This window comes from Rhinatrema bivittatum, chromosome 2, assembly GCF_901001135.1.
Source record: "Rhinatrema bivittatum chromosome 2, aRhiBiv1.1, whole genome shotgun sequence".
Taxonomy (NCBI): domain Eukaryota; kingdom Metazoa; phylum Chordata; class Amphibia; order Gymnophiona; family Rhinatrematidae; genus Rhinatrema; species Rhinatrema bivittatum.
The window spans coordinates 257,006,537-257,031,015 of record NC_042616.1 but is presented as its reverse complement, the minus strand read 5'-3'; the positions used below and the strand labels follow the sequence as shown (position 1 = coordinate 257,031,015).

The following is a 24,479-nucleotide window of genomic DNA, read 5'->3' as shown; positions in this document are numbered from 1 at the left end:
GAATTTTTACAAAAATCCATGTTGGAGACTGTAACATCCCCTACCTATGAAAAGGCACACTGTAAATATTATATTGGACTCTAAAATACCAATGCACCTCTTATTAGGAAAACAGAACATGTCAAGCTGCTATAGATCCTTACAGAGAAATCACATGTTAACTGAATATTTCATTATGGTCACACATGCACATCACAGACAGACTCTCTCCAAATACAAATAAAAAAGATCATAAAGTATAAATAGAATGTGCAGACAAACTGAACTGTAAACCATAACAAGCCAGACTGTATACAGGGCAACAATGGAAAAACAGAAACATTACTATTCTAACAATAAAATCAAGAAATATAAATCATTATTCATAATAATAAAATCATATTAATAAAAATAATATTTCAAAATAGCTGATGAAGTAAAACATCCAATAACAAAGTCTCATTTAAATTTTGAAAACATTCCAAAACATCAATAAAATATTTCAAAACATCAAATAACACCCAATAATTAAAACTAATCTAAAAAAAATCCCCTGCTCTCCAGATTGAGCTTGTCGTAGATTAGTGGGTGGAGGCAGCGATAATGTACAAACTTTCTCTCCTCTCTCTCACATACACATCTACTTACAGACACATGCTCATACATGCCTGCAATCTCTCTCCCTCACAAGCTCTCTCTCTCACACACACACACACACACACACATATGCATGTACTCACACATACTCATACATATACTCTTTTTTTCTCTCCCCAGAATGTGCAGGTAGTAGCAGCATTCTTCTTGGAACTCCCATAGCATCAGGAAGTTTCCTTTCTATTCCCTGTGGCATAGATATGGCTCCTTTCTTCGACCACACAGGCCTGGCTGCTGCTACTGATCTTCTTTTCAGCCGTGCGAGCCCGGCCTGTTGCTACTCTTTTCTTCAGCCACAGCTACTGTTCCTCTCTTCAGCTGCGTGGCCCAGCCTGCTGCTGCTCCTGTCTTTGGCAGGGAGGGCCTACCAATGCTGCTTCTGCCTAACAAAGTCAAGTGGCCCAACTAACACTGCAAAGCCGCAATCTTGGAGTCTTTTCTTCTGCCTGCGGGGCCCATACCTATTGCTCTTTCTGGCTGTGATGATTGGGCAGTCTCCTTCCAGCCCTTGCTGGCCAACAACACACTTCCTCTTCCCGCTCCTGTGGGCAGGAAGAAGGAAGCCCAGTTGCCACAGTTCTGTGATGCCACCAATATTGGGAGTGCTGCTTCCAAAATTTTGAGTAGGGCCATGTGGAAGAGGTAGGCCGATGCCGCCCCATACCCGCGGTGCTCTAGGAGATCATCTAGTTCGCCTAGTGCTTCCACTGGCCCTGCTTTAAACCTGTCTATGTCCTGAATATAGCTGGTTAAGATTAAAAAAAAAGATCACAGAAGGCAAGAAGAGTGATCCCAACCACACAACCCCCAAAATAATTTTTAAAAATGTTAGATCAGAGTGCCCAATCTCCCCCTACCTCTATTCCAGTGCCTGACTGCAGCTTTGAAATATGAGGAAAGAGCCTAGCAGTTCAAAGTGGCAGTCAGGTCCCAGAGGGCTGCTCTCCTCCTCCCGTATTCTCATCTGGGTGGGAGGGAAGTGGGAATTGACCAGGGGAGGCAAGAAGGAGGTCAAACGCGGCCCCTCAGCAGCCTCTGTCTCCCACACCTGGCTTGGCTCTTGGTCTCCTGTTGTGATATCACATGAACCAGCCAATGCTGCGGGATAGGCTGAACTTTGTGTCCCTTTTTGTAGCTGCAACATCATTAGAGACCCAAGGGGTCCCGCCCTTAATTCTTTCATTTCTGCCTCCTGGAGATGATTGAGCTCCTGGCTACCACTGTAGATCAAACTCAGGCAATGAGCATGAAAACAAGATAACTGCATGTTTATATTTTATCTAGTAGCACATTGCTAGCATTTATAAAGCTACTGCCTGTTTCTGCTGCCTCGGCACGGCTAATAGGCATCCTGTAACCCTTTGGAGATGATAAAGAGCAGGGTTTTGAAAAAAGACAAGAAAAGTGAGTGGCAACAGTCACTCTTTGGCCTTCACATGTGGCCATTTGATTGTAAATGACATGATTAGGGGGAGCCTGCTGGGAGGTGAGAGAGAGAGGTCCCCCAGTGATCCTGGACTTTGTGCCTGTTTTAAAATCTTTCAAACGCCGCAAAAATCAGCTGAGCCCCGAGGAGGGGGCGGGACCAGTGATGTCATCGGCCCGAGACTGCCCATAAAATCGGCAGGGAAGCGGCGTTTTGACTGGGGAGCCTGCTGGGAGGTGAGAGAGAGAGGTCCCCCAGTGATCCTGGACTTTGTGCCTGTTGTAAAATCTTTCAAACACTGCGAAAATCAGCTGAGCCCCGAGGAGGGGGCTGAACCAGTGATGTCATCGGCCCGAGACTGCCCATAAAATCGGCAGGGAAGCGGCGCAGCGCCACCGCCGGCGCGCGCCTAAGCCGCACGCTCCGAAGGGGCGCGCGGCTTTGCCCAGCTTAGCCCGGAGAAGACCGGAAGTCCGGAGAAGCAGTGGGTGAGTCTAAGCTTCACTTTGGATATTGGTGGACTTTGCTGGCCTATTCTGACCCATTAATGGGGAAGAAGAGAAAAGTTAAAAGTTTTCCCATATCCCCGATTACACCAAGGGGATCAATGGACAACCACGTTTTCAGACAGGTTGAATCGCCATCAGGGGATAGTTCAGGAGGGAAATTTTCAGCTTCCCTGAGGCCCGGTGCTGGACCATCACTCCCCCCACAACCGTTGGCAGCTTTACCAGATGGCTTTTTGCATTTGGATTCAGGCAGTCCACCTAAAGGAATTGACTGCACTGACTCCAGTAATGTTAAGATAAATATTAATGCTGAAGGAGAGTCAAAGAGGCCAGAGCAGTGGTCAATTGACCCACCTGAAGATGTAACATTAATAGACATTTGGAAAATGTTGTCAAAAATGAACGAAAATGTTTCACAAATGAATGTCTTTGCTGTTGTAAATTCAAATAAGGTGCAAATTGAGGAACAAAAAAAGGAGGTTTCTAGTTTAAAGGAAGAAATGGTGAAAGTGACAACTAAATTAAAACTTTTAGAAGATACTGAAACCATACATATAAGAGATAGTTTATCTACCCATAAAGAATTGGAAAAATTAGAAAATATGATGAGGTATAAAAACTTACGTCTGACTAATTTTCCTCAGACCAGGCTCCTATCTCCAATAGAAATGTTGAAAAAATATATGCGAGATATTTTGCAGTATGGAGATAAAGATTTGCCATTAATTTCTAAGATTTTTTATTTTCCTGATAAAGTGGCAAAACAGAAAGAGGAAGAAACTGAGACTTCAACAATTGGAGTATCAACGTTCCTCGAGGAGTCAATAGACATCATACAGAAAAGAGCTACCCTTTTTGTCTCTCTATATTTAGAGTCAGACAAAGAAAGATTGTTTAGAGATTTTCTCAAACATAAGATGTTAATTTTTGTGGTCAGAGAATATTTATGTTTCCAGATGTCTCTAGGGCCACTCAGGCCAAGAGGAGACATTTTCTTTCCTTGAAAGTAAAATTGCTAGCAATTGGTGCTAGCTTTTTCTTGAAGTATCCCTGTGCTTGTTATGTGACTTATCAAGGAAATAAGTATAGTTTCTCTGACCCATTACATTTGGAGACGTTTTTGCGAGATAAAAATATCGAAGGTGGAAATATAAATGGTCCAAAGTAAATGAAATTCTCTCTCTCCCCTCAATCATAATTATGATTTATTATATAATATTTGTGTTTTTCTCCCCCTATTATTGGTAAAGTAATTGAGATACAAACTATTGTGATATATTTGTATTTATTTTTATTTTCCTTTATTTTATTGTATCAACATTACTTATGTATATTTTTGTTTAAAATTTTTGAATGAAAATTGAATAAAGAATAAATTAAAAAAAAAAAAAAAAAAGTAAATGACATGATTATCCCCATAAGTGCTGAAATGTAAATATGTATCCCCATTCAGATCGGTGACCAGGGCTTAATTTGTAGGCAGAAAGGAAGTGGAACTGTGGAGGTGAGATAGGTGGGGTCAGGGCCAGATTTGACCTGTGCAAAGGGGCTGGACCATGGCCTGGTGTGAACTCTCTCTTTCTCTCTCTCTCACACCCACACACCCACATATTCAAATCAGAGTCATATGGCTGCCTTGGACTCAGGGAAAGCAGCTCCAACACTCTCTGTTCTTCTCTGCTTCCTCCAAGGACTGGGGGAGGGGTCATGAACGATCCATGCAACTTCTGGCTGCGTTCTGTTTCCTCAGGAGTGCCAGAACTGATGTACACTGTCAGTTCTGCTCCACTTTCTCAGGTCCCAGAAAAAAGGTGGCAGAACTCTGTTCTGGGTTGTTCTGCCAGAAATTAAGCCCTTGGTAATGGACACAAAATGGGGTTGAATCAGCATAAACTTGAAAGTCGTGAGCAGTGGTGCCATTCATCAAGACCAGGGTTGAAGCTTTGACAATTGGCATTACTGCTCATAACTTTCAAACTTGTGCTAATTCAAACCTTTTTTTTTTTTTTTTGCTTCTGTTCTTTGCTCTGCAATGTCTGCTTCAGTATCATTCCCTTCCCCTTCTGTTCCATGTAATATAGGAGGAGATGTGGGGGGATAAGAGAGGAGGGGCTGGATTCGAGAGCAGAGCTGCTGTTCTCTTTTCTGTGTGCTTCAGGCTCACCCCCTCCTCTCCTCTTCCCTACAGGCTGCCTGGAGGGGAGGGGCTGGAGCAGAACACCCCTGATGCTCTGCCCCTTAAGCCTGAAAAGAAGTGCCAGAGCTGCGTTCCAGGCCAGTCCCCTACAAATTAAGCCATGCCAGTGAAAGTTGGAGGTTTGCAGACTATCCTAGCCTAGAAAGTACTATACCAACCAATATGTATGATGGATGTGTTGTAAAAGTTGGCAGGATACTTACAGGAGTGGGATGTATGAAGGCAGAACCCATTCTGTTGTACAACATGACTGTGTGTGACAGATGAGGCTCCAGTGGCTAGTGTCGATAAATGGAAGGACACAATGAGGTTATGACAGCAACGAAAGGACTGAGGATTACATGGTGTAAGGGAAAGGTATGTGGATAGTGCCCTCTGAATGAACAGGACAGCTGCGGCTATACCTTGGGGCAGCGGTTCTCAACCGGTGTGTCGCGGCACACCAGTGTGTCGCCAAGCACCAGCAGGTGTGTCGCTCACTTCCTGGACTCCCACTCTTCCCTCCCTCTCCTCACCCCAGCGAGACACGCACATTTCTTCAACTAACACTGCTGCTCTTCCTGCCCGTGCTATCGGCACTTTCAAGCTCAGAGTGGAACGGTAGCAGTGTTTGTGGAAGCCAGCAACAGCAGCATGGCCTTTTCTTTGTCCCGCCCCTGCGCCCCGGAAGAGGAAATGATATTTACCAGGCACGCGGGAAGAAGAAAGGGACATGCTGCCGCTGTCAAATTAATGTCTCACGTCTCCTCCCCCGGTAAAAGGTAGCAATCAGCTGTTTGTCTGTGCTGCGATCATCGCGACGCAGTGCAGTCAGCTGAGAATGTGGTCGTGGCAATTTCCTGCCGCGCAGCTGCTTGAGAAATCCGTCGATTTGCTGCCTCGGGTCTGCGGCGTTTAACTTTTTTTTTTTTATGGTCCCGCTGATGTCAGCAGGTTTAGGGCCTAAATCGTAAGCCCCCCCCCCCACTGCTTTCCGCAGTTCTCCTCTCTCATCGTAGTAGCACTAGGCTCAGAAACTCATGTCCGCTCCAGCCCTTCCCCTCGGGAACACTTCCTGCCTCTCTTCAGGCTGCGATCAACTGGCTCCTGCCGATCAAAACGCAGCCTTTTCATACCGTGGGGAGCCTGTCATTTGGTTTCCCGAGGCTCTGCACATCCACAGCCTACAGCCGCTATTCTCAGCCCCTCCTCCCTGCACCCTCCATACCACGTGAACTTCCCCTGGCTCTTGTAGCTAGACTCGTGGCCTTTCTGCTCTTGGCCACTCACTAACCCGTGCAATCAACAATATTTGATACATAAAGAGACGGTCACTGACTCCCGCAGCCCTTGCACATCATGGCTACTCGACGGATTTCCCAAATAGCCACATGGCAGGAAATCCCCGCGGCCACATTCTCAGCTGACTACTCTGTGCTGCGATAATCACAGCACAAGCAAACAGCTGAGTGCTGCCCTCTTACCGCTGCGGGGCCGGGGGATTCACCCCTGCTGCAGTTCTCAACTTGTCACAACTGCTTTAATAGCAGAATACCAGCTGCCTTGTGCAATATCTGCCATGTGGGGTGGAGGTGAGTGAGAGAGACAGAGAGTGCCTGCATGTGTGTAAGTATGTGAGAGAATGTGTGTGATTGAGACTGTGTGTGTAAGAGAAAACAATGTGTGAAAGTAAGAGTCTGGTCAGGGAGGTGACTGGTGTGTATATGAGAGAGAGATTGGTAAGGTAGGTGACTGGTGTATATGAGTGAATGAGATCAGTCAGGGGTGTGACTGGTGTGTGTGTGGTGTGAGAGAGAAAGATTGGTTAGGGAGGTGACTGGTGTGTGTGTGAGACAGACAAGTCATGGACCCTAAGGAAGAGGAACGTCAGAACAGAGCTTCACCAGCCATTGCTGCTTCTGGTGTGTGCTAAGGCCTACAAGGGAAAGGAGTAGGAGTAGTGAGGGTAAGTAAAGGTGTCTTTTTAAGTTTATCTTTCTTGATTGACTGCCATTTTAATTATTGGGTATTATGTGATGTGTCTGCTGTTTGAAATATTTTATTGGTGTTTAGGGAATTTTTAATAATTTTGTAAGTTTTTAATGATCAGATATTATTCTATTTATCAGCTGTTTTATATTTATTATTCTAGTTTTAGAATTATTTTATATTACTTGAGAAATGTATAAACAGAAATGTGGAGACAAAAACTGAATTGGAAACAGCAAGAAGCCAGACTGAGTGTATGCAGTGCAACAATGGGAAAACAAAATCATTAACTTGATGGTCACTTTATTCTGTATTTGGTGATGGTCTATCTGTGTTCTGCGTGTGTGACCCAGGTAAAGGTATTCTGCAAGCTTGTAGTTTCTGTGTAGGGATCTATAACAGCTTGGCTTGTTCTGGTTTTCCTCACAGGAGGTGTATTGGTGTTTAGGGCCTGGTTAAATATTTGTAATGTTGTCTTTTCATAGATAGGATTGTTACTGTTTGAATGAGTTCCATAATGCAGATGTAACTTTTTGCGCATTAGTTTGTGTACATTATTGCAGATCCTGGAAGTCTGATAGGTGCTATATTTCTGTTTCCATTTCTTCAGTTTTGCACTGCATGCAGAGTAGCTTTTTTGGATCTCCATTCCAGTTTGTCTCCATATTTGTAATGCGGTCTTTCTGTACTTGGTGAAGGTCGATTCTATGTGTGTGACCGATGTGAAGTATTTTACTAGCATGTAGGCATTTGTATCAAAATTATTTGTTGTGTTTTCTCAATAGGACATGTATTGGTGGTAAATTATTGTTTTTTCATAAGGAGGGCTATTGCACCTGGTAGGAGAGAGTATGTTGCTGTTACTGAGATGACACCAGAAATCTTTTTTGCATGGTAAATTGAAAGGGGAATGGCCTAGTTCTGTTCTGCACCCATTGTTGGGGGGTCAGGGTGGATCCCGTAGATATAAAGTATATGTTTACATTTAGCCCCGTGACAGTCATGTGTTCAGTGTGTCACGCATGTGACAACTATCTATCAGGTGTGTCCCGACCGAAAAAAGGTTGAGAACCGCTGCCTTGGGGAATAAAGAATGCGTAGATGGGGAAAGAGGATTTTTAAATATTTAGACACATGACAGTTGTTCTTCCTACAGTGAAGCTTATTAAGGCATTGGCTTTTTTTTTATGTCAGGTTAATGGGCATTTTTGATGTGAGTGTGAGTGCTGAGATTTTTCCCATTGAATCCTATGGAGTTATGCTGAACGAGTACTGAATAAGGGGGCCCACCAAAAAAAAGGCAATGTGAGGCATTCTTGGCCTCCTTCTCTTGGATAATGATGATGTCACAATCCACGCATGCTGAATGCAGTTTCTTCACTGTTTTTCTGTAGGTCTGAGTGGCTGACATCACTCAAGCAACTCTGCAGGTTTGGAAACGGATAATCAGGCTCCTATAAAGTGAAAAGAGGCAGTGAGTGCATTCCATGGCTCAGATCTGTACAAGCCCCAAAAGCTTCATTATACACTCATTATTGCTCAGTTTGCTACTGTTTGGCTCCTCATGCAGAGTCTGCTCCAGCTTTGAATAGCGATAGTTTTTTTTATGTGCCAGCCTTCCCAAATAGCTACTAGACAACATGGCCTACTTTTTGGTCTCAGATTGGGTGTATCAAGCCTTTTATATTATCTTATTACTGATAATGGTTGCTTTGTTTGTGGAAATTGCATAATTTTTCTTAGTTTTGTCGATATTTTATTATTATAAAATGCACCATTAGGTCTGCTAACTACGGCTCGCCATATGTTCTGCTTTTAAATGCATTGGCAGTGGCTGAATCATTGACAAAAATATCATATGAATGAGAAATCCTGAATTGAGTAAATCTGTTTCAGATGAACTGAAATCTGACTTTTTCTTGAGATGTCTATTGCTTGTTGCTGGAAAGCCAAATAATAAATCTGTGAAGTTCCTCAAATTAGAAAATTAGAAGTGCCATTGCTTGGAAATGCATCCAACAACCACATAAAGGAAGCCAACTAAAGGGCACAGTTGCTTACATTCTTTCAGATGCTGCTTAAAACATAAGCATCTATGACTTTGAAAAATCAACATATTTTTGGACATTTCTATTCATGCATCTATGCAGGGGGAATTTTGGGAGCCAAGAGTTGGTGACTAGTAATCTCAAATGTACATGATTTTTGTGTGTGGGCAATTTTGAGTATGTGTGTATTTTTCACCCTCTGTTTATGTGAGCGGCCAATCAGGAGCAAAGCAGCACAAGTACTTTTGAAAATGTGAATATGCTCAAGTGGTTCATTTCCTAAATTTAAATACGGGGATGCCTCTTCTTCACCCTGCTGGCTTTCAGCAGGGTGAAGAAGAGGAAGCTTTCAACCAGGAGAAGTTACCCAGGTAAATGACTTTGAAAGTTACCCTCTATTTGTCCTCACATTCAGCACATAACTTTGTGCTTAGATACACAGCTGCATGGGTCTGAAAACTGAATCTAGTACCTGAACCTTAATCTGGCAAAGCACTCTGTCCCCGGTAAGTGATCCAGGAAGGAGATCAGCTAGACAGGGCAAACATTCAAACATGGCACAACCAGTTAAAAAGTAAAATTATTTTGTCTTTAATTGTAGCTTTACCAAATACGCAGGGTCAGGTTTTTTTTTTCCCCAACAGCAATCCTTGTAATAAATGAATGTACATTCTGGTTTAAAATATTCTGGTTCAAGAAACCAATGCAAAGCATAGGATTCGAGTTTGGCTTGCTTCCATTTTTTTTTTTTATTTCTGGCTCTAATAATGGCCCAGACAGTCTAGTCTAGCTCAATAGTATATTAGCCAAAGATGGAAAAAATGAAAACATGCTTATTGACTATGACATATCCTTCTCTCTATGTTTTAAACATTTCCTCTCCCCCCAAACTGTTTTTAGAATGGTTTCTACCACTGTGTGTACCATGTGCTTTGTCACAATTCTGTCAGGCCCTTTCAGTTGTACAATAGCTTCTTCGAATTATTTTTGCATGGAGGGAAGGACTAAGTTCATTTATTGGAAAGTTATTTTTTAGGGACAGATGATTACAGAAAGCTTTGTTTGTTTAATCTATGACTGAAGAGTATGGACTACATTGATTTTGCAGACCCGTTTTGATGAATTAGATGGAAGATGTCCAAACCTGTGAACTTCATTTCTTATCTGATTCTCTAGGAAGGCCCGCTTGCATCTGAATTATTTTACTATGCTGTTAGCGTTATAAATTAGGGATGTGAATCGTTTTTCAACGATTAAAATTATCGTCCGATAATGTTTATATCGTCTTAAATCGTTATAGAACACGATACAATAGAAATTCTAACGATTTATCGTTAAAAATCGTTAAATCGTGTTAGTGCACACTAACTCGAGTTAGTGCGCACTAACTCCCCGTTAGTGCGCACTAACTCGATTTAGTGCGCACTAACTGAAAATGATACAAATAAACACTTTCCAGGTCACTGAAGGTCAGTTAGGAATGAATATGTGTTCCTATTGGCTGGCTGCCCTCTTATCTATTGATGTTACCAAGGTTACCACTGAGGTGATGGTTGGGGGGATGGGAAATGGAACTGGAAACTAACGAACACCAACAGAAAATGAAACAAAGTGTTCACACTTCCCAGGTCAGTAAAGGTCACTTAGGAATGAATATGTATGTATGTATTCCTATTGGCTGGCTGTGTTCTTATCTATTGATGTTACCAATATGGTTGGGGGGATGTGAAATGGAAACAGTTGGAAGCTTGACAAAAAAAGTAATGTAATGATCAGCACTCACCTGAGTAGAACTTGTTTGTTTATTATTTTTGTTAGCAGGCACCTGAAATGCTAGTGCATGTTGAATTTGCCAATCACTGTGCATTTTAGAAAGGTGGTCCTGGCTGGAACTGTACACAGTTCAAATATATGTAATTGATTGTTGGTAAGTGTATTTTTTAAGTAGCCACACTGGCACCAGTATGTTTACTTTTCCTCCTACTTAACTCACTAGCTCAGCTTTGTAAGAAGGGCTTCTCTGCTTGTGTGTTGTTTTTGTTTGGTGTGAGGAGAGCAGAAACATCAGATCTTTATTCAATCTACTACAGTCATCTCTTACAGTGCCCTATCCCTATTAATACCAGGAGTGTTGTGATCTTCCTGCACACAGTGCCCTAACCCTGATACCAGTCTGAGACAGCTCCCTCCCTGCATTACTAGTGAGAGGCTGGCTTCACAGACAGGGGGGAGCTGCCTGACCCTCACTCCTGACTTCCCCCATGTCCCAGCTAGTGAATGGTGTGTGGGTGAAGGGGGGGGGAGGATGGTGAAGTCTGAGACAGCTCCCTCCCTGCATTACTAGTGAGAGGCTGGCTTCACAGACAGGGGGGGAGCTGCCTGACCCTCACTCCTGACTTCCCCCATGTCCCAGCTAGTGAATGGTGTGTGGGTGAGGGGGGGGGGAGGATGGTGAAGTCTGAGACAGCTCCCTCCCTGCATTACTAGTGAGAGGCTGGCTTCACAGACAGGGGGGAGCTGCCTGACCCTCACTCCTGACTTCCCCCATGTCCCAGCTAGTGAATGGTGTGTGGGTGAGGGGGGGGGAGGATGGTGAAGTCTGAGACAGCTCCCTCCCTGCATTACTAGTGAGAGGCTGGCTTCGCAGACAGGGGGGAGCTGCCTGACCCTCACTCCTGACTTCCCCCATGTCCCAGCTAGTGAATGGTGTGTGGGTGAGGGGGGGGGGGGAGGATGGTGAAGTCTGAGACAGCTCCCTCCCTGCATTACTAGTGAGAGGCTGGCTTCGCAGACAGGGGGGAGCTGCCTGACCCTCACTCCTGACTTCCCCCATGTCCCAGCTAGTGAATGGTGTGTGGGTGAGGGGGGGGGGAGGATGGTGAAGTCTGAGACAGCTCCCTCCCTGCATTACTAGTGAGAGGCTGGCTTCGCAGACAGGGGGGAGCTGCCTGACCCTCACTCCTGACTTCCCCCATGTCCCAGCTAGTGAATGGTGTGTGGGTGAGGGGGGGGGGGGAGGATGGTGAAGTCTGAGACAGCTCCCTCCCTGCATTACTAGTGAGAGGCTGGCTTCACAGACAGGGGGGAGCTGCCTGACCCTCACTCCTCCGGGGTATTGTGATCTTCCTGCACACAGTGCCCTATCCCTGATACCAGGGGTGTTGTGATCTTCCTGCATGCAGTGCCCTATCCCTATTAATACCAGGAGTGTTGTGATCTTCCTGCATGCAGTGCCCTATCCCTATTAATACCAGGAGTGTTGTGATCTTCCTGCATGCAGTGCCCTATCCCTGATACCGGGATGTGTGCAAGAAGATCACAACACCCCCGGTATCAGGAATAGGGCACTGTGTGCAGGAAGATCACAACACCCCCAGTATCAGGAATAGGGCACTGTGTGCAGGAAGATCACAACACCCCTGGTATTAGGGATAGGGCACTGTGTGCAGGAAGATCACAACACTCCTGGTATTAATAGGGATAGGGCACTGTGTGCAGGAAGATCACAATACCCCTGGTATCAGGGTTAGGGCACAAGTTCTAGTCACATTGACTGACCACATTACTTGTTTTGTCAAGCTACCAACTGTTTCCATTTCCCATCCCCCATATACTGTCAGTAGGAAACTTGGTAACATGAATAAATAAGAGGGCAGCCAATAGGAATACATATTCATTCCTAAACTGACCTTAACTGACCTGAAAAGTGTCAAATTGTATCATTTTCAGTTAGTGCGCACTAACTCCCAGTTAGTGCGCACTAACTCGAGTTAGTGCGCACTAATCGGAAAAAAACGATTTTTTAACGATTTTTTAACTAAAAAATCGTGCCTAAGACGATTTTCTTGCCCTGCCACACGATTTCTATCGTTAAGACGATATGGAAAACGATTCACATCCCTATTATAAATAGTGTCATGTAACCCAACTAGAAAGTGAGCTCCCTGATTATTGTTCTTTTCTCTTAGCCACATTAGGAGGAGGCATTCCCCAAGAGAGCATTTAGATCGGGGGATGCATGCAGATTGCATTTTCAAATCTGTACTTATTATTTTCCATGCAAAAAAGTGTATGCAGAAAAAGTATATGCAGATGCCAACAGATGCTTAGTCCTCTGGTAATTTTCAAAAGGAGAAAGTACTCGTGTTTTTCCCATTGCGAACTGGCACAAAGAGCATGGGTGAAAAGCACTCGCAGTAAGGCAGGTAATTTGAACATTGACCCGTATGAGCTCAATGGCAATATCAAAATGTCACTCAAATATATGCTTCTACATATTCCTCAAACTACAGAAAACTGACTCATTGACTGGATGGCACTTTGTGGATTCACAGCAAATGCTACAGCAGAGATTTTTACCTTCCATTCTTGAGGGCCACACACAGGCCTGGTTTTCAAGGTAACCAATCTATGCATATTAGCTTTGTTCTTAAATCGTAACTATGCAAACACAACTGATAAATACTCATCATAGATGTCTTAGAAGCCAGAACTGTTTGCAGCCCTCATTGAGAATCCTTGCTCTTTGGCTTTGAGCATTAACTAATTCATGTTGAAAGGTTTAAACAGTGCCTCAGTGAATAACTTTCCTACCAATCATTAAGCTAAGTCTGTTTCCTATAGAACACCAGCTACTGAGCCACTGTGCATTTTGGGGATGAGTTTGGGTCACTCCTGCCTGTTGTGTTCCATCTGGCTAGCTTGGTACACTTCCATACCATCTTTTGCTTTAGGAGAAATTAGCAATTGTCCTGATAGCAAATGTCTGAATAGTTGAGAGCAAAATGAACTTCTTGATGTAGCTTCTTGATCAGAAAGCAAGTTAAAAATAGCTCTTGCTTTATTTTAACTGCCATATCTAGCATAGGAACTGACAGTGCAAATATATAATAATCCTTCATCAGAAAGATATCTGCCATTGCTGCTGGGTTCTGGTTTTGAAATGCCCCCAGTGTCACAAGCTCCAGTGAGGTTTTGCTGATAATGGGACTGAAGGACTCAATTAGCACCTTTTAGGTTTTTCATGTTACACATCTAATAATTTTCACACTAACTTTATTTTTTTTCATTGCAATCCGGTAGATATGGTTATAAAGTTTCTTTTACTTTTCAAAATATCCTGAGTAAGTACATTAGATAGGAATACTTCTCCCAATAGTGCCCAGAGAAGGGCGACCAAAAAGCTGGATGGTTTTCATAAAATAATTTATGAGGAGAGTTTGAAGAACCTAAATATGTACACCCTGGAGGAGAGGAGGAGCAGGGGTGATATGATAAAGACTTTCAGATACTTGAAAGGTTTTAATGATCCATGGTCAACAACAAACTTTTTCCTTTGGAAAAAAATCAGTAGAACTAGGGGTCATGATTTGAAACTCCAGGGAGGAAGACTCAGAGCCAATGTCAGGAAGTATTTCTTCATGGAGAAGGTGAGGATGCCTGGAATGTCCTTCCGGAGGAAGTGGTGAAGACTAAAACTGTGAAGGATTTCAAAGGGGCATAGGATAAACACTGTGGATCCATAAAGAATAGAGGATGAGAATGAAGAGAAGAGCCATAGGGGTGGCTTGCTGGAATGGAGGCTACTACCTGGTGATTACTACCCTTACTCAATAAGCCTTCACACGGTTAATGCAACTCCAACATTGCTCTCTGCTTCAACGGCAAGGGGAAATGTGGAAAAGAGGATTTGCATTCAGACAACAACCAACAAGGACGGAACTACACAGTCTGGGTAAACAAATAAGTGTGGGAGTAGCTTGCTTATTGCGGCAGTTACTACCCTAAACCAATTAAGCCTGATACATCACTTTGAATGCATATACAGTATTGCTCTCTGCTTCAACAGCAGGGAGAAATGTGGAAAAGAGAATTTACTTTCAGACAACATCCAACAAGGCATTGATCTGTGCAGTCTGGGTAAACAAGCATCGGGGTAACTTGCTTGATGCGGCGGTTATTACCTTTAACCACTAAGCTTATGATTCACCTTTGATGCAACTCCAACATTACTCTCTGCACCAATGGCAGAGGGTGGCAGGAAATTTGAATCAAACACTTACCAACAAGGGCCCTGAACTTGGTGGTCGGTGAAACAGCTAAGTATAGACAAATATGTGTGGGAGCTTGCTGGGCAGACTGGATGGGCCGATTGGTCTTTTTCTGCCGTCATTTCTATGTTTCTATATGTTTCTATGTAATGGATTATTGCATCCTAAATGTATGATTTTAAACTCTTTAGCACTGAAGCTCATTTTCCAATCCCTTGACCACTTTTCTAATATTTAAATTTTTTTACCAGTTCTAGCAAGTCTACTATATTGAACATTTTTGTATCATCTGCAATATTTTGTCCCTCAAGTCCCCGAGCAATATCTCTAATAAAGATATTGAAAAGAAATGGTGCCAGTAATTACTGAGCCACTAGTTATGCATTTGTTTTCAAACAAAATGAAAAATACAGTGCAAAACTTGCATTTTATTTCATTTGGAAATAAAAAAAAATTGCTCAGATTTGTTTTATTGTTGACTTTCATTTCAGAAACTCAGTGAAAAAACCCTACCAGCTGCAATAAATCTTTACTTTAAACACCCCCATTCCCCTCGGCTGTCCTTCTTCCCTATAGGTGGTGGCTTACCTCATCCATAGGTATAGTCTTTAAAGTTCCTACCTTGCAGACATCTGCAAAAATCTCTTCCAGCCTTTTCATTAGGCCACACCTCTAGCTGTACTGTGGCTCAAAAGGTTGCTGGTCCTGGAGCCTAGCACATAGAGCTAAAAATGATAGCTATTACCTTTGTAGTGGATAGGCAAGTCAGATTGTGTCCTCCTGGACCTGTTAATGTTACCATTGTCTGAAGGGGATTAGGTGAGTTATGAAGGTTTCTGTAAGCAGAGTCAGAAATCAAACTCACATCAGCACCAGTGTCAATCTTGAACTTTATTGAGATGCCAAAGATCTGTAGAAACACTTCCCAGGAATCTGTGGAGTCATCGAGGGCATGTAACCGGCCCCAAAAAGAATCGGCCCATGACTATTTTTCTGATGTCACCCACAGCTTGCCGGGGATCTCAACAGATATTTGACCACACAGGTCAAGTTCTTGGTTTTATATGCACAAGACTGAAAGGAAAATATATTTTAAATACAAAATCTTTTAAGTCTCTTGGCCTTTTTTTTAACAACGAAAACAAGATTGGAAAAGTTTAATGGTTCTTAGTCTGTAATTGTTCCTAACAGGTGTTGAAAAAGACACAAACAGTTGACACATGCATTTAGATGTTGTAGACCTAAAAGATTAGCATTGCTTGTGAGCACTGATGAGAGGAAGTGTTATTATAGTCCAGGGTTAGCATGCTGCTACAGTTGGCATGACTGGTCAAGCATGGAATAATAGGCTTTAACTTTGCTAAGCTTTTTTTTTGCCAGGTCCCTAACTCCCCACTGCTCTATTATATTAAACTTATAAACTGGACATTCTGCCAGGTTTAGCCAGATTACTCCTGCAATAAGGGCCCTGCTGAGTGACTAGTGTCATGATAAGTGCTAGGGAGGGAACTCACTGTCTTGGCATACTGTTCTCATCTTATTAAATTCAGCTTTGTGAAAGCAGGGAGTCTGCCTCCCAGGTCCCAGCACAGTCTAACTACTGTCAGATAATATGAAAATAGGAGAACAACCACAACTAATGACAGGTGTTACACTACAGCCGGAAAGAAAAAAAAATCAAACCAGGTGGGGAGACAGGGGGAGCAGGGAGGACATCCTGGTTCTGCAGGCACCGACCAATCTGTAAGTCTCATTGGGTGTATTCAATTCAAGGATATAATCTAAATTTATGGACAAAATACAAACAGCTCTTTAAGTTGGCCTAATAATTGTAAGTAGCTTTGAAATGTTAATAAACAGGGATACCTTGATTTATTCACATCTTGCTTTCTCGTTGGCTTGGCTGTAGAAGGTTATGAGCCCCACAGAGGTGACTCTCTGATAGACGAAAGGAAAGTGAAAGCATATACATCTTTAAGCACCTGTGGTACCGAGCAGTCAGGATTAACCAGAGAAAAGACTCCAGGCTGAATTCTGGCAAAAATCTTTATATACTTCTTTATTGGTGAAAAGTAACAAAACAAGCAAACTTGGCTGTTTCATGCTGTTCACCAAAACAAATATGGAAATTATTTATTTATTTAGAAAGTCTTCTATACCAATATTAGTGAGGACATCATATCGGTTTACAACGAACTAGTAGCAACCTCGTCCAACCTTGCTTTGTCCTGTTCATTTCGTCCAGGGTCTTCTGTGTGTCTTCATCCACCTTTGGCCTGACTTCTAGATTCTAACCTCCTGCTTGGACTTGACCATGATTACCTGCCACCTGGACCTGACCTCTTGCTTGGACCTGACCATGATTGCCTACCATCTGGACCTGAACATTATTGCCTAGTGCCTGGACCTTACCTCCTGCCTGGAACTGATCACCCTTGCCTGCTGCCTACCCTGACCTTGGCCTCTCTCTGACTCCTTTAGCCAGCTGCCTGCCTTGACCCTGGCATGCTATTGAACTCTATTTACCACCTTAGGAACCTGCCTAAGTCCTGCTGGCCACCAGATCCCAAGAGCTCAACCTGTGGGCGAGGCGGCTGGTATAAGTGAAGCTCCAGACTGTCCTGCTACCAGGTGTGTCTGGCAGCTGCTGGCATAGGACTTGTAAGTTCCCCTACGAGGCTGCATCAACTATGCCGTAGCATAAAGTACTCACACCCACAATACATAATGGCTATTGGGAGCCAGTGAAAGGAAAGAGAATGGAGGTGATGTGATCATGTAATTTGGTACCTGTAAGGACTCATCAGCAGCATTCTAGATGATTTGTATAGATCTTAATACGTAAGGCGGGAATCTGGTGTAAAGACAATTACAATAATTCAGGCAGTCCAAAAATCATCAGGGTTAAGAAACGGGTGGTGACACAACATACGGAGCTTTGCGAATGAGGCTCTAACCACAGATTTGATATGGGGTTGCATTGAAAGAGTGGGGTCAATGGTAATACTAAAACTATGTACTTGAATTGAAATCTTAATTTGGTGCCCTTTGAATGAGATAGTGGGGATGCTATTGAGAGGAAGTTGAGAAAGAACAATAACTTCAGTTTTATCTATGTTAAGTGACGTCTTTTATGTGGTAACTAGGAATATATTGATGAAAGGCATAGAGAAGCAAACAGAGTGCTTAAAGACCAGGTGGATTTCAGTGGAATAAAAAATTGGACATCATCTGTGTAAAGTTTGTAATGAACCCCAAGATTTGACAACAGGCAGCAGATAGGGTGAGGCTCTATCACACACATATATGTACATACAAATATGCATTAACTGGCTCTCTGACACTCATACACACACAGGCTCTATCTCACTCTCATACATTCTTCCTCTTTCAGTTACTTGTACACAGATACACACACACACACACACACACACACACACGCACATACATATACTTTCAGTCACACCTACATATGCTTTTACTCACCTTCCTCTCCAAAAAGCACATAGGGCAGCAGGAGCAGCAGCCTCCTCCTTCAGCCCCCATGGCCCATGGAACTCTTCCTCTTTTTTTTTCAAGCCACCAGGGCTGACAATGCTCTGTCTCCAGCTCCTGTCCACATGCGGTTCCATGGCTTCTTCTGATCTTGACTGCACTGGTGTGGAGAAAAAAGGAATGGTACCCAACTGTTGCTCCTCTTCCTGACTGCGTGGGACGGGCATGATTGCTGCTCCTCCTTCTGATCATGCAAGGCCCTGCTCCTTCTCTTGAACGCAGGGAGGCTAGGCTGCTCTTCCTCATCTGATCACACTGTTGGCCAGCTCCTAAGCCTCCTGCTCCTTACTAGGGATGGACATTTAGGAGAAACGAAATAGGAAATTAGACAAAATTTCCTATGTTGTTTCATTTCATTATCAAAGCGAAACAATTGAAAATCCAACAAAATTTCATTGCTTGTCATGTTTCATTTTGAAAAGCAAAATTGATCCATCGGGCCTAGGCCCAAGCCTGAAGCTGGGGCCTCACCTAGGGAATAGGCTGAGACCCAAATCAAGGGCCTCGGCCTATGCTAGAGCATGATGCTGGAGCCTGGGATAGGCGTAAGACATGGCCCAACACATGAACCATGGCCTAGCACCTGAGCATAATAATGCTGGGGTCTCGGCCGAGGCCAGGCCTAATGCCAGGGCCTTGACCTAGACCCATACAGATTTTTAAAAAAACTTACCTGCTGCGGGGAGCCAAACCAGGTCCAGCATTGGGACTGGCCTGGGCTTCGGCCTAGGCTGAGACACAAGGGTCGGGACCTGGCCTCGAGGTTGGGTCCTGGCATTGAGAATGGGCATGGGCCAAAGCCCCAGAATCAGCACCCTTTCTCCAGACTGGATTACAGTGCCAGGCCTGGGCCCTGGCCCAGGCCCAGGCATCAGATGCAGGCCTTAAAGCCTGGCCTTGCACATGGTGTAGGCTGAGATTGCGGCCTACACCGCTTTGGGTGACAAATAGTCTTGCACCAGCCCTGCAGTTTACTATAGATTCTGGGTAGCTGAACATCTACCAAATTAGGATCAAGTAAATGTACATTCGAAGGATTTCATCAGTTCATGGGAAAATAAATAGCAGGGCATTGCTAGCACTTCCTTCACTCTTATTTCTGCTTAATCTACATTTCCCCATACTGAGAATCAGTTTAATTCAGACAGCTGTGAGTGCAGATGTCTTTTGGGTATAAAAAGACATTTTTTGATTGCATCCTTATAAACAGCAGTCTCATTACTATACCCTAACATCCTGCCACTGATTCCACTTCCTGTCAATTATTTATAAAGTCAAAACCACTGACACCAATTCTTTGTACTCTTCCATGATCAATTTTCATAATTATTTATATTTTTTTAATTTTTCTCATATATTAAAAATGGTTTTTTTTACTAATAAGCTAAGCATACCATGATTTAAATCTTTATAGTCTCCTCTGAATGTAAAGAATTCTTGGTTTTACACAAGCAGAACGTTAATAGAAATGCTTTAAAAGAAGAGGTTGTTTTTTTTCCGTGATGGCAGCTTGACATTGCATTTTGAGAGGTCAGTAACTTCCTTTTGCTATCTGAGATTTTTTCCCCCTCATTGAAATATATCAAAATATATCAGAAACAATAGAAAAATTGAATAGATTATTGGCCTTCAGAGGAGACTATCAAGATTAAAATCATGGGGTACTTAGCTTATTAGTAAAAAAAAACATATTAAATATATTACAAACATTTTTAAAAATATAAATAAAAATGAAAATTGTGTGATCATGGAAAAGTAAAAAAAACTGGTGTCAGTAGGTTTTGACTTTATAATTATAAGCATGCCACAGGCTAGATGGTTGAATTATTTATAAAGAACATGAAGGTGATTTACTCACAGGGCTAATTTAAATTTAAAGTGCTATACACAGCATGTAGAAAAACACTTCATTTAGTTGCATAGAACAATTATAATGATCACTTGCAGATAGAAGGTATTTTCTGTCTTTCTAAATGAATAGAAACAAATGTGTACGTACCATATTAAAAGATGAGAAACAATGTGTCATTACACTTGCAGCATGCAATCAGTTGTTCATTTTTCTGTGTATTTATGGGTTCTTTCAAATTTGCATCTTTGAAAAAATATTCTAGGCCAGACCACTGATCAGGGTACTAAAAGAGAACTTGAAAACTATTGAAGGACATATGACATATGAAATTGAAGAAAACACAAAGGTAATTAAATAGGGACAATGGTTTCCTCTCCCTTTGCCAGACATATCTTCCTGTAGCTGTAATTTTTGCCACGTGTCTCCATTAACTTTCCCACCTACTGCAAAGACATCAAGTCCTCCCCCATTCCTTTTACTTTACAGCTCTTTGCAGCTTTAAAAAACAAACACCTCCGCACCACCATTGAAATCGTACCTGAAAATCTGGTTTCTTTTGTGGACTTGTATACAACCACATTCCTTCCCCCAAGTGGTTTGCAAATCTGAATAATAAAACACATTTATATAATACATCACTACACATAGAAGGCCTGATTTTCAAAAGGATTTATGTGCAGAAACTCTGGTTTCTGTGTGGAAATCACTGTTTGAAAATCAGTTTGGGGTCTATGCACGTATAAGCATGCACAGAACACAACTGTGTGCAGACTTTTACCCAAATAGTAAATAGGCATTCTGGAGCATATAGTAGGGGCAGTAAAAGGATACACATATACTTTCAGTTTTCAAAATTATGCATGTAGGTATAACTTTGTACGTGCATGCCATGCCAGATTCTGTGCATACCTGTGAACTTTCAAAGTGGATTTTTGTGCACAGATCCCCTTTAAAAATGTGGGTCAAAATCTGCAGGTAAAAAGTACCCACATATTTTTGCCCTAGGCAAGCCATTGAAAATTACCCTCATAGAGGGTAGTGCTTTACACACAGAAATGGCCTTTTAGAAAAATACATGGCCAATATGCGCATTAGGGATGTGCATTAATTTAAAATGAATGCCTAATCCACAACGAATGACTCTAATACTTTTCATTCATGGGCCAATGAATAAGAATGGGCATTCTCATGAATGAAACATATGTCATTCGTTTACATTTCCCATAGAAAAGCATTCAAGTGCATTGTAAGGAATAGACCCTGTCCAAGACTGGTCATGTGGACGTTTCCATAGCAACCAACCTTTCAGGTAAACTTTAAAAGGAGAGTGCATATTTTATCGTGCATGTGTATCATTTAAAATATGCTTGCTAAACATATGTATGCAGCATTTACACACATATTTTAATAACATTTATTTATTTATATACCAACATTCAATCTGAGATATCACATCAGTTTACATTCAGATACTGTAGGTATTTCCCTATCCCCAGAGGGCTTACAATCTAAGTTTTGTACCTGAGGCAATGAAGGGTAAAGTGACTTGCCCAAGGTCACAAGGAGCAATAGTGGGACTCAAACACTGGTCTCCTGGTATATAATCCACTGTGCTAACCATTAGGCTATTCCTCCTCTCAATGATAACATGCTCACACAAGTGACCATGGAGGGAGGGAGAGAGAGAGAGAGAAAATGAATGAATGAATGACACTCTATATATCTCCCACTGTAAGAGGGGCAGCCGGCCGGCGCGCACATGTTATAAAATCGGGTGTACATTTGTGCGCGCCGGGTAGCATGCACAAATGTACCCCGCGCACGCTTCTTTAAAAATCTACCCCAGTGTCTCGATCAACATGAAAAGCAAAGGAGACTAACAAAGTAGCCTTGTTAGCTATTTCCAAGTCTTGTGAGGATTCCAAGATGTTTGATAGATCCAAAACAAGGTCTTGCAGTGGATTTCCCTCATCAGATTGGCCTTGAGGCAAAAAAAAAAGCCCTTGTAATTAATTACAGGAATAGCAGCAGTTGGTATCTTTAAGACTGATGATAAATAATTCTTGAAGAGATCCACTGGGTGCTATCAATTTTATAAGGGGAAAATTCAGAATTCTCAAGTTTAAATTTCTTAAAGAATTTTCAATATTTTCAATCTTCTTTACATTAACCAAATCAGTCTAAACCAGTCCAGTTTGGATTTTTTTCGACAGTGGAAATATGTGTTTCCAATACATCCAAGTTTCCTTTTTTTAGATTGAATTTGCTGTTCCATAGCTAATATACGCTGAAGAGTTTCTAAAGAAATCATTGTTAAAGAGGAAATGTTCTTATGTTCTTAAATGGCAGTCTTGAGAGAGACAGGAGAGCTCCAGAGGGTGTCCGTAGTATAATTACAGATTTAGATCTTACTACGGGTGTTTCTTGGATCAAAGCTCCCACTTTCCCTGAATTTACCTGCCCCAACACTTCAATGGGGACTAGGGTTGAGGCTCCAGATGGAAGGCCCGCCCATAGCAAACGAGCCTGTCAATGCAGTACTCGTCTCGGCAATAGGGGAAATCTCTTTTAGCAGGGAATTGGGGCCTTTTCCTTCTGCCTCAAGTAACTGCTCTAGCATCAGTCTCGGTTGGCCCACCTCCGACTGCCTAGGCAGTAACTCCTGATGTTCCAAAGGTTCCAGTTGGGGAGGGGATGGAGTATTCGGCGCGCCAGGGCTCAGCAAGATCTCCTCGGCCAGTGGTATGGGCGATCACTCCCCTGCACCTTCCGCAGCGGCACACGCTCCTGGCGATGATTCAGGCATCAGGGTGAAGAAGCTCTCAATTCGAGGCTGCTGTAAAGCCGGCAAGGGAGAATTAGAAACAGTCTCCCTTACCTAAGCTTTCATCTTCGTAAAAAGGAGAAACAAGCGAGAGGTAAGTTAAGGAACAGGAGCATTCTTCAGCACAGCTTCCTCAGACAGTGGACATCTTGTCTCCCCCACACAAATAATCTAAGAGGCAACACACACATAAGTCTGCTTTGAAAATTATCCCATCAAAACTACCCACACATTCTTCCATTTGCTTAAACATCCACGCAAATTGAAAAATTTCCTGGAATACTTTTCAAATTTGAATATTATGCACTTGAGTGAAATCTCCTCCCCAAACCTGCACCAGGGAATGTCTCCACTCAGTCCAGGTAAACTGAACTGCTAACATGACACACGTGCATAAGCATTCCCGGAGAACTAAGAGCAGGAAGATCTACTTTATCAGTTTAGCCTCTGACAGTTTTTGACACCCCCCCCCCCCCCTGTGCATAAGTTTGTTATTGTTTTTGTTTTACTGTAAACTCCTCTAAACTCCCCTAAGTTCATTTATGCTCCTTTAAGCTCCTTTATGCTCCTTTTTGTTTCTCTGTTAACTGTTACAATGTAAGCTGCCCCCAAGGCGACAGTTTTACTTCCTTGTACACCGGTGTGATATGTATATTATACAGGAACGTCGGTTTATAAAAACGAAAAATAAATAAATAAATAATTAAGTTTACCCGCAAAACAGGTGGGCAATATTGGGATAGCCCATTTATGCGCATAAATGACTGCAGAAATGACTGTGAAAATTAGCCAGGGGGTACTTTTATAATATATGCATAAGTTACACCGGCCTTCAAAGCAGATTTATGCACAGAAGTTCTCGGGCAAGGTGGGGAGGCACATTAGTGTAGCTTTATTAACGCCGGAAAACTAATGCCTGGATCTGAGGTGGAGCTAAAAGTAGCCAGACTACCCTGATGACATGAAAATGTGTTTAAAAAAAAAGTTACAGGGAAGAGAGAATCCGTTATAGGCAAATCTTACAGCTTTTAATATTTGCAAAAATTGAAGAATGTAGAGGAGCTGGTGGAATCCAGAAAAGGGGCCAAAGAATTCAAAAGTAGATTTCCATTTATTCTCTCCCCCCCCCCCCCCAATACAATTTTTTAATAAATATAACATTTAAAATCTCCAAAACAAATGGACCAGAGGATGAGTAAGTACAAGAGATGATGTAAAAAAGTTTGAAAATCTCTCGGAATACCAAACTGCTTGGTGATATCCCCAGTGGACCTTATATTTTACTGAACAGAATTCTGGAACCATATAGTATTGTCAAAGGACATAGAACCACTTATTTCAGCTAAACACTTAGTGCTGTCATGCTGCTGTGACATAAAATGGCACTAAAGCACAGATGAGTGGCTGTCTTAGT

General features: G+C 42.5%; 1 long non-coding RNA gene across 1 annotated transcript in view; it reads right to left on the bottom strand.

Annotated features, from left to right (window-relative positions):
- Positions 1-21,790: 21,790 nt before the first annotated feature.
- Positions 21,791-24,479, bottom strand: part of LOC115084495 — a 64,481-nt gene continuing 61,792 nt past the window's right edge. Inside the window, exon 5 of the long non-coding RNA XR_003854579.1 lies at positions 21,791-23,131. This is a non-coding gene — a long non-coding RNA (uncharacterized LOC115084495). The remainder of the gene's footprint in view (positions 23,132-24,479) is intronic.